The sequence below is a fragment of the Podarcis muralis genome, chromosome 2 (assembly GCF_964188315.1).
Source record: "Podarcis muralis chromosome 2, rPodMur119.hap1.1, whole genome shotgun sequence".
NCBI lineage: Eukaryota > Metazoa > Chordata > Lepidosauria > Squamata > Lacertidae > Podarcis > Podarcis muralis.
The window spans coordinates 59094224-59105645 of record NC_135656.1 but is presented as its reverse complement, the minus strand read 5'-3'; the positions used below and the strand labels follow the sequence as shown (position 1 = coordinate 59105645).

At 40.2% G+C, this 11422-nt stretch overlaps 1 protein-coding gene across 1 annotated transcript in view; it reads left to right on the top strand.

Moving 5' to 3' along the window:
* The first annotated feature begins 3897 nt into the window (after positions 1 to 3897).
* The window catches only part of TRPC7 (transient receptor potential cation channel subfamily C member 7), a 110210-nt gene continuing 102685 nt past the window's right edge, over positions 3898 to 11422 (top strand). The window contains exon 1 of the mRNA XM_028718097.2: positions 3898 to 4686. The gene's annotated coding sequence lies outside the window, so the exon portion shown is untranslated. The remainder of the gene's footprint in view (positions 4687 to 11422) is intronic.

Sequence of the window (11422 nt, the reverse complement as noted above, 5' to 3'; positions counted from 1 at the left end):
TAGCCATCTGGCAAACTGTGCATTGCATCTGCTTTTGGGGGGAAGAAAGGGGAAATATTCTCTGGGTAAAATGAAAAAAAAAAATGTGATTTTGACTTGTATATGCGGATATCACGATGCAGTAGCAGCACATAGCGGAACTGAGCAGTGGTTTTGTTCTTCCAACATTAGCAACATTAATACTTTTTTAATAATAATAATAATAATAATAATAATAATAATAATAATAATAATAAAATAAAAAAAATATTATTTATACTCTGCCCATCTGGCTGGGTTTCCCAGCACAAACACCAATTTCAGAAGAGAGACTGGTAATTTATATCCCAACTAACTTTTCTTCTTTCTTTGGCGATCACTTGTTGCCAAGTAAAATTGTCTTCCATGAACAGTGAGTCCATAAGTGACTGTGGAGGCCAATTCTGGATCCACACCTCCTTCCACAGTGGGGACATATAGGTTTCCGGGTGGGAGTTGATAACGGTGAGGGTTTGTCAAATGTGCCTTCCTCTTAGCTGGTTTCTCCCTTTCATCCTGAGTTTGAGCATCTTCAAAGTCCATGACATCTTTGGTAAAGGCTGTTCTCCAGCTGGAGCACTCGCAGGCACTGTCATATTACCATGGAGGAGCCAAAGGATGTTCACAAATTTATATGGGCAGCCGATGGACAGTCCACAGGGCATTACAATTTACAGTGTCAAAGACCTTAGTCAGGTCAATAAACGCCATATACAGGGGTTGGTTTTGTTATCTGCATTTTTCTTGAAGCTGTTGAACAGCGAAAAGTATGTCCACTGTCCCCCTGGAAGGTCAAAAACCATTTTTGGGATTCAGGAAGGGTAGCTGCGGATGTAGTTATAAGACAGTTTGCTAAGATCCTTGCAAGAATTTTGTCAGCTGTCACTAATAAAGAGATGTGTCGATCATTTCCACAATCCATTCAATCGCCTTTTTTTTAAAAGGTTGATAATTTTGGCATCCCTAAAGTCTACTGGGATCTCCTCTCTCCCCCAGGTTTTTCTGGTGAGCTTGTGAAATTGTTGTGTAAATTCAATTCCGCCCACTTTGAAGACTTCGGCAGGTATCCCATCAGGTCCACTGACTTGGTTGTTTTTCATTTTGCGGAGTTGGTGAGATGACCTCAGCATCTATGGGGGAGTTGCATTTAAAGAGATGCTGGTAATGTTCTTTCCAGCACAATGCAATAGCTTCTTTATCTTTTAGAAGTGTGGTACTGTCTGTTGAGCATAGGGGGAATATGTCATGATTTCTTGGCCCATAGATGGTCTTTGTGGCTTTAAAGAAACTTTATGCATCATGAGTGTTGGCCAAGTGCTGGATCTCTTGAGCTTTTTCTTATCCCCCAGTGTTCTGCTCTGAGACTGGGGTGGCATGTAATGATATAAATGATGCAAAATATTTCCTACACAAAATTTATCATTCATTTCAGCTCATTGTGACTATAACTGGAATATTATTCCTAAAGGTAATCCCCAAGTGCACTAGTACTTCAGAGCACATACTAATCGAATGCTACATTTTCATAATATAAAATATGGTTTGAAGAAGATCCTAATATGACAAAAATAAATTCATCTAATTTTTTTAGCATTTTGTGTGCCTACAAAAAAAAATCTATTAGCATATAAATTACTCTCCATCTGATATGTGTTAATAGTCAAAACTGAATTTTCAGGCCTGTGATTCAGACAAGGCAGCCATAACTCATTCTAGAGTTAGTGGGTGATCTTCCCTCGCAGACTAAGAGAACATTGGCACCAGGAACACTGAGTGCCTACCTGCCCTGATTAATAATAATAATAAACTTTCTGGGAATCTCCAGCAGTACTAAGGATAAAAGTAAGCATTACCATCTAACCATTAAATTATTTATTTATTTATTTATTTATTTATATAAAAGTATCTATAGATTATGATAATTATATGGAAAGGTTTTTTGGTTTTTTTATACGATAGAAAGGTAATAGTGTAACCACCCCTAAAATCTGCTCTGAGGGGTTTAGGGACCTTGTAGAGCAACTTTTTGGGGATATGCAGGGGGCTGGAAGGAAAAAGAAAGAAACCAAAAGCCCTGTGGATTTCTGTCAGGTAAGCAGGTGGACGTCATTTGATGTTGTTCATATTGTGTTATGTATTTTAACCATTGATTGAATGGATAATATCCTATCACATTATGCTCTGCATGGCCCTGACCTCCTTCAGGAGGCATGATGATACACAAATATGATACATAAGCCCCATTGTTTGCAAATGTCTGGGCAGACATAGGATCACACTGCCAAACATGCAATGTTACTGGTTTGTTCAGCATCCTCAGATTAGATGGTGCTTTACAGAAAGCATCATAGCCACAAAACACGCACACAAAGACAAGTGACAGGGAGTTATAGTGCATAAGCAGAAAGTTAGCTTGGTTTTTGCTGATAAACTAATAATTAACTAATTATAATAAATGCCTTCTTAGTTGATTATGAGGTTATCAGCAGAAAATATATACACCACTGCCAACTTTTGGCAGTCCTCGGATTGCAGCCTCCATCACTTTCCACACATGGAGGCTTGAAACAAATGTAACTGTTGTTGCATTTAGAATCTAATCATTTGTAATACATATAAATAAAATTTGGTCAACCCACCACATTAGGAAAAGAAGACATCATATCTGTTCCACATCACAGCATTTAAACATGGAGCTAAAAGCAATACACAAGACTGGATACAGAGGACTCTAGTTATGGGGCACTTCCACTGGAGGAAGGGTGGAGGTGATTTAATTTAAACAATTCAACCTACCTCCTGCAGTCACTAGTGCCCCCTGAAAAGTTTCTTGGGAGCACTGAGCTTCCCTCCAGAACAACTCTGGAGGTGCTGCTGAGGGATGGAGGGCAAGCCACTGTATTGCATCATGAAAGGAAGGAGGAGTTCTGTTCACAGAGGGGTGACTCTGGATCCAACTCAATGAAATTGGCCTTTTCTAGAGTACAGATGCACTAGTTCCAGATATGTACATATTTTAAAATATTACCTTCCGCCATAACAACCCCTGGTGAGATGCTGGTGGTAATGCTTTCCACTTGGTACACTGCTAGCGATCCTTCTTGGATTTGCTATAGCCTTCACTTTTATATTATACTACTGGAATGCCTAAGCTGCCCACCAAAACAAAATTTGCATTGCATTGGGGTTGGGGACAGCGGGAGCGGGAGAGAGATTGGAGGAATCCTAACACTTTGTAAAAATGCACTGAGCTTGAAAATGTGCTGTTGGTTCTAGGATGAGTCCCAGAAACTGACAATGAAAACATATTGTTAGTCAATTAAATCATTGAGGGACACACAGAATGTAGAGAAAGAGCCATAATACTGATGACTCTTGAAAAGTTGCCATTTAAGGTCTTGTCATGTTTTTGTGGCTCTGCTTTGCTTGAAAGAGTCCCTGATTCTTTGCCTTCCTCCCCTTCGGTATTACAGCATACTAAGTAGCCACTGTTATGAAGAGGAGATTGTGTTCTGCATATAAACTCATGGAAGCCCTTAAATCCTCAGAGGATTAGATGTGTGAAGGCAAGCATACCTTTAGAAGGATATTGGTTACTCCTTCGCTAAATCAATTTCCCTATAATGAGGAATAGGCTTACAAGGTTATTTAATAGGTTGACAAGACAAAGGAGATTAGGAAACGGGAATATGTGGTCAGGTAGTTTTATTTTGATAAAGGAGAGGGATGGGAATGTGGTCTCCTAGAAAGACAGATATGGGTGTTTCAACATCAAAGTCTGGAGACAACAATTGGAGCCAGCTCTGAGGTTTGGGGTGGGATTACTGTTAAGATTACTCTCTCTTTTTTTGCTCCTGTGAGGCTTGGAGTTGAACGACCAGAGAGGAGTGTGTCTCATCACTAGCTTTTGCCTTTGCAGCCTAAACTATCCTGTTGGGCAAAGTAAAAAAGAAAGAAATGAAAATTGCTGTGAAAGGTTCGGATACTCGAGATAATCATTAAATGCAGCTTGTATGGGAGGTGTGAGTGCTGTAAAGCCACAGATGGCTGCCAAAGTATCATTTCATACCAGGTATTTTTCTTTGATGTTTCTGTGACGCTTAACAGGAATGTTTCCCTGCATGCCTATTTTATTTCCCAGGCAAAACAAAACAAAACAACTGTAAGGGATCATTCTGGACTGAATGAGGGGAAACTTTTTTTTTAATTACATTATATAATAATTGAAAACAGAGGAGTGTAGATGGGTATAGACGCTGCACACATAGAGCAGGTCTGGGTCAGGCGAGTAGGATGGGAGGGAGGGTAAGCTCTCTCACTGCCAAAGCAGCCAGCAAAAGAGCAAGAAGAGAAGGAAACCACACATCAGCCAGGCACGGTTAAATCCCTAAGGTTCCCTGGGAAATTTCCTCCGTCGAGCGAAGGTGGTAGCAATGTTGCAGTTTATCCGTAGCTCAGCGTACTATTGCTGCACGAGGGACAGAGCCGCTCAACCTTGCAGCTTCTGCCTCTGAAGGGTCCCGCTTGCCCAGATTAAATAACATTTTCAGCACCACGGACAGAGATTCGCCGACCTGAGTGACAAGCATGGAGCTCGCTGAGCCTGCCGTTCAACCTTGGACTCCAGACATCTAGAGGGGAAAGGATCCCACGCCTCCGATGATAAATGTAAGATGGGGGATGCTTTTGTATAAGGCATAGGGGATGGGTCTGTGCTACTGTCGCTTTTTAAGGTGAAAGGCAACTTGAATCAGTTTTTAATTATGCCCAAGGAAATATTTCCTGGTGCCTTCTAAAGTGCAAATTCTCTCTCTCATAAAGGAATCTTGTGAGCCCTTTGTCTGAATCAAACCTAACTTTGTGTAGATTAACAATGCAGATTTATTCTCAATAGAACACAAAAGGGTAATTTGACACTTCTTAGCAATGTCTGGTTGTTTCCCTGCTTCTTCAATGTGGGCTTTTACTTCTAAAATAAAATCAGTGCTAGGTACACTGGATAAGGAGAGATGATGTAGTGCTATCCATAACCTTAGGGCTGGAGAAAAGTGCAGTTCTGTAGATCTTATTTTAATTGTATTTCCTTCAAAGTTTTGGAAAAGGAAATTGTTAGTTAATTAATCTGATGTTGACTAGTAAAAACGGGTTTACAGAAGCATTTATTGTGAATATTAAGGATATTTAGAGAGGCTGATATAATGCCAAAATTATGCTGCCATCTACTGGAAAAACATAATTCCTGTGACTATTATAAAAAAAGTAAAATGTTTGAATAAACACTATTTGTACTCTTGATAGTTTGCAAACTTGGAGGATTTTCAGGGGAAAATATATTTTCCAAGTCCAGCTTCACACAGAACTCAGTTTCTGTAGATTTAGCATTACTTTCAGGAAGTCTTACTATAGCAGCTTAATTAACATTGGTCACTTGGGGGGAGAAAGGGAATTGTTACATTAGCTTCAATGTTAAAGAAGACAAGACTCTACATTTTCAACAAAAAATAATAATCCTAGTAGTATAGATAGTATTTTGCTATATGTTTAAATGAGTAGTTTAAATTCTGTATCTGGGTTCTTTCTTATTCTCAGTTCTAAATTTTAAAACTGGAATTAAATTTAAAAAAAACTTTTAAAAAATTAGCAGATGGATAAGATTTGAAATGACAGGAAAATAAAAACAAATGATCCAACTGAAATAATTTATCTTGGAATTTCTATATAAAGCTTGGATCTCAAATAGGATCCATTTATGAAAACCTAAGATCAAGTCTTACGCTGTCAGAGCACATCATTAATTAAACCAAGGAGGAGAGCAAAGCAGCTATAACCTTCAACGAAATGAGGCAGAAATCTTGGAAGAGTTACAATAGTTTGCACAGGAACAAGAATTGCTTGAACAATGGCTTCTGGATATTGTTATTTGTATAGCATTTCAGAATAACAACATACTGCTAAGTTGATACTACTATTTTTGTTAGTGGGGCTTATGCAGTACATGAATCCACCTACACCCTGGAAGTAATAGAATGTGCACAGTTACAGAGTGCAAAGCACCTTATATGCTTACATGGTTATTCATGGCAAATTATGAAGGCCTATAGCAAAGTGCTGTTGACTCTGCACCCGCAACTCATTGGCATGATGATAACTTAATAGCAGTAAGTGTCCGAAAGCTTCAGTTCCCAATGATATCTGTTATAAAAATCAAGGGCAAATGAAAGAGCATGTAAAAGTGATGCATAATAGTAGTCAGGATAATTCTCTATTGATTCAATGTACAATGTGAATCCTAATCATGTGGTTTTTGAAGGCTTCATGGTAAAGAGTGGAAGGCTTCAAAAGGGAAAAGGGGTATGAAGAGTAGAAAGTTGCTCTCAAATAGTTTATGGGGAATAAGGCCAGGTGTAACATGAATAAGCTCAAAGATGCTTCTCAACTAGGTTGAAGCATGAAGTAAAACCTCAGTTATTCATTGCCGAAGGATGAGAATAAGTATCTGCCAGGCAAACTGTAGGTAGGCCAAAAAAGGGGAGGACTGAAATGAAATTAATGGGTTTCTGATAGCAAGTATGACATAGATTAATTTGTGAATCTTATCTTATTTCCTATGTACATAGACTTTGGTGAAGATCCATCAGTGACATTTGTCCAAGGACTGATGAATCCTGCAAAGTCAATGAATATGAAACAGCCACATATTTGCTACTGGCTTTCTTCCAAAATTCCTGTGCTTTCATTGCAGGCATTGCCTTTACAAGTGTAGGAAGCCCAAGCAAAGTTATCATGATGGACTACTTTAAATAGACATATATGCCTATGTTCTTCATGATGGATAATTGCTGGATAAATGAAACAGGACGTACATTGTTCTGTAGGATTTACTGATAAGCTGACCCTAGGCCCAATTGCAAATATTTGTGTGCATGTCTGAAAGTACTTACACTGAATTGTATTCCTAGAAGCTATACAATATCGGAGGTACAAGAGTTAGAATGGCTGTTGAGACACCTGGAAGGCAATGGGCTTGAACAGCGATAAGACCCTTTTAGCTTGCTAGAATGCTTGGCAGCCTCGTTCTTCTCTCTTCTCTCCATACCATTTTCACTCAACACCACATACATGCACATTTCTCTCCCCCCTCCCTCCCATATTTCTACCTCCACACAGCTGTGTCCCTGGGATCTCTTAGGGCTAGTCCATGAGGACCTATTTAATAGAAACTGAATGATATTTGACATTGCAGTGCAATGACAAGAGCTATGATACTTGTATGCAAATTATACACTTTCGGTGAAAAAAATAGGTACCAATGTGCTGCTTTTTGCTTTTGTGGATATGTAAGCTCCTTGGGTTCTGTGTGAAGCAGAGAAATGTAGAATTTACATTTTTTCACTCTTTTGCACATACATCAGCAGAAGGGACAACCAAAAATGATGATTTTGTCCCACATGCATACAGGTTTGTCCTACATGCTGGTCAATGCAATATCCCTTTTACTACTCCACTCTTTTCTTTTTTAAAATAGTTGTGTCATGTCTCTGTGACACTCTAGGAAATGAAGATGGTGGCAGTAACAGCAGGGGGTTGTGGACTGATGGAGAAAGCAGGGCAAGAGCAGCAGAGCTGAAAAAGTGGCGCAGCATATTCCCTCCCCCCCCCACCCCCAAAAAGGGACCCTTGTATAGAGATGGGTTTCCTTAGTCATTTTCAAGAAGTGTCGGTGATCAGTGATGGAGATCTAATATACAACAAGGCAATCTGGATAATGTGCTTTGGGTCTCTCTCAAAATCACATCATTTTGGCAACAGGCAGAAGGGGAAGATAAACCAACCCCTATAAACTGCTCTTGCTCGCACCTTATTCTAAGATTATATTCATGCAGTTTTGGTCCATGCAAAATGATGGTGAAAAAGGGAACTCTGGAGCTGCTTTGTGGCCAAACAATCTATAGTTTTTAGAGTTCTTGAAGTGTAAATAAGTTTCATCAATAAAGAAATGGCTGGACATCAGGTTGGACAACAAAAAAGAAAAATTATATACACTAGGCATGAAACTTTGGTTATGTATGATCAGATCTGGAACAAATATTTAGAATAAGTGGCATGTGGTGGAAACAAACACATGTCTGCTCAGAAACAATCCCTGTTGAGTCCAACCAAGGAAGTATGTAGAGTCCCTGTTCATTTCCCTCTTTTATTTTCATTTAATAGGTTTAGGGGTAAGGATTGGCATAGCATCTATGATCTTACTTCATATTTATAATTGTTTTAGTATGCTATCAATCTGAAAACTAATTACATTTACAAATTGCTAAAGATGATTAGTTCATTCAGGTATAAAAAACATTATTGGGGGAATTATGCACATGCAAATGTCATTGAAATCAGTTGGTCAAAGGCATGCATAATTTGGCACAATATTGTAGTCTGTATATGCTAACTTTACATCTATGGATGTGGCTTCTCTGTAGGAGAATAGGAGATGAACATGAACACTCTTCCCAGGGAACTCTGGGAATTGTAGTTCCGGGAGGGGAATGGGGTCTCCTCACAGCATCCTTAATAAACTACAACTCCCATGATTCTTAGGGGAAGCCATGACAATTTAAAGTGGTGTCATAGTGCTTTAAATGGATGGTGTGAATGTGGCCTAACTTAAGTCTTCGGTTTCAATTGGTCTGTTCTTAGTAGAACTAAGCCATATGCTCTCTTCACATGGAAACTCCTCACTTGTGAATAACTTTGACCTAAAGGTAAAGTGACCCCTGACCATTAAGTCCAGTCGTGACCAACTCTGGGGTTGCGGCGCTCATCTCGCTTTATTGGCTGAGGGAGCCGGCGTACAGCTTCCGGGTCATGTGGCCAGCAGGACTAAGCCACTTCTGGCGAACCAGAGCAGCGCATGGAAACGCCGTTTACCTTCCCGCTGGAAGCACTTTGACGTGCTTTTGAACTGTTAGGTTGGCAGGAGCAGGGACCGAGCAACGGGAGCTCACCCTGATGCGGGGATTCGAACCGCCGACCTTCTGATTGGCAAGTCCTAGGCTCTGTGGTTTAACCCACAGCGCCACCCACGTCCCAACTTTGACCTAGGCAAAGCTAATAAAAAAAGTCAGATTATAATCAATGGGCTTTATGTTCCTATGCAGCAAGGGAGATTCACACACATCTTGTGTGAAAGACTGTACATTGTGACTGCTATGTAGTCCTCAGTGTACCTGAGAAATGGAGCTGATATTATTCTAGCAACAAAATATGACTAGAGCAGGATTGGGAGAGTACTGTTTATCACAATATTGTTCACCAGTGCCATCAAATGTCAATACACCATTCCTAGAAAAGTACCCTATCTTAATTGCTGTGTCTGATGAGATTGATCACTAGCAGCCTTCATAAAATATGCAAATACAGTGTAATTTAAATGCAAAGCACCATTAAACAAAAATGTTAAGATAGGTGCAATCAAGTCACAATTAGTTGTTTTTTTAAAAGAATGCATCATGCTCACTCTATACATATGATTAGTTCCCAAACCAGGGCAAGAACTTAAAAACAAAAAAACATAATAGCATGCAGATCTCCTGTCACTGACTTTACAGTTTGCCCTGTTAATCTCCAGTCATAATTCAAAGGCAACTCAAATATATTTTAATAGAACATGAATTGATGGCTAAACATTATGCCTGGAAGTGTTCAAAGTTAAGAAAATCATTTTCTTTTGAAGGCTCCCCCCCCCCCTTTAGCTAGAGCTGGAGCCATAATTCATTCATCTCTGTAGTTGGGCTACACTACATACTGTGATAGCATAAATCTTTGCATGTTTTCGTGGAGTCAGCAGGAAGTCCCATAGCATCCAATGGGATTTAATCACCTGTGTGTTTTGGTCAGGTTTTTAGCCTCAATGTTCAATTTCAATAACAATTTTGCTTGAATTATTTTAGCTTCATGTTGCCTTACCACACTAAGGCGACAGATGTTTTGTATGGCAAATGCTTAGAAATGTAAGGAAGAACTGTAGAAAAATAAATAAATGTGGTAAATATTACAGCTATGTACCAGGCATGTGGCACCGTGTGAGTGTATAAGCAGTGAAGTCAGAGAGAAAGGCAATGCATTACATAATCTTCTGTATATACCTGCCAAATTGAGATGACATTTTATGCATTCCATGAAGTTGAGTCTAGTCCAGAAAGTTTTAGACCTTATTCTTATGATGAAGAAGTGGATCTTTTTTATTTTTTACGATAAAGGCAATATTCATTTGTGGCTAGTCTTTTTATGGGGTCACATGCTGGCTGTCAGTGGGGCAAAAGTCAGGAATAAGGCGAAGCCCAAACCAAAAATGGCTGGCTTCACCCCATTTCTCTCTCTTTTTTGCCACTCCCTTCTCCATCTTTCTTTTCGCCTGGCAAAACTCCAGAGCGGGGACAGGTTGATTGCTCTTGACAGAGGTCTGAATTGAACACTTGCGGGGGGGGGGGGGTTGTTGGTGGGCTGAGGGCCTGAGGTTGCCCAACCATGATTTAATAAATATATTGGTCTTGAAGGTACCACAAGGCTCTTGGTTGCAAGAGCAGCCAGTATAGCATGGTGCAGTCCCAACAATGGCAATGCTGCCGCCATTTTCCTTGATGAGGTGCAACAGGGCAATGGTGAGGTTGAGTCTGCGCAGGTGCACTGGGAGAGCAATCCAACACTCTCACCATCGCACCTGGGCAGCTGCAACCCAACCATTGCCCTGCCCCCCTTCAGCTAAGTGTTGCCAATCAGGAGAATGGCTCTGCAGCACGACTGCCCCATGCCTGCAGCCCTGCTCTTCTGCTTTAGTGTGCAGACATTGCGGGAATATAGCCTAATGTGGGATTTCTCCTTGTAGAGTGTAGAAAGCTATCAATAAGTAATACAAAACCAGAAAAGTGATAAGCAATTGCAAGATGGTGGACTTGGTCCTTATTGACTTATTTTTAGCATAACTTTTGCTTGTCTGCTTTCCCCCACTTCATTTCAATCAAACTTTTTCTCAGCTCCTATGAAAGTCACATATTTAAGAAGTTACCCCTTTGACAGGGTGGTTTCCATACATTCTGCTCTAGCAATCTCCTTGTTTGGGATCATATGTCGGTTTCTCCCTAAGCTCTGGGGCTGCCATTTGCTTTTCTATGTAGTTCCCAACAACCAGAGCTTCCCACATGTCTGCAGCCACACAAAATAAGCCTGCAACTTTATTCAGGTCCTGTGTACCTTCTCATTGCAGGAGGTCCAGGAGGCCCTTGTCACTGAGTCCCCTGCTGGGCACATGCCCAGCCATGCTGGTTCTTGGCTCCAGCTCTCTTCAAGTCCACACCTGGCCATTGTTTCATTAAAAGCTCACCACCACTTTTACTCCTCATCATTCAGTTAGGCC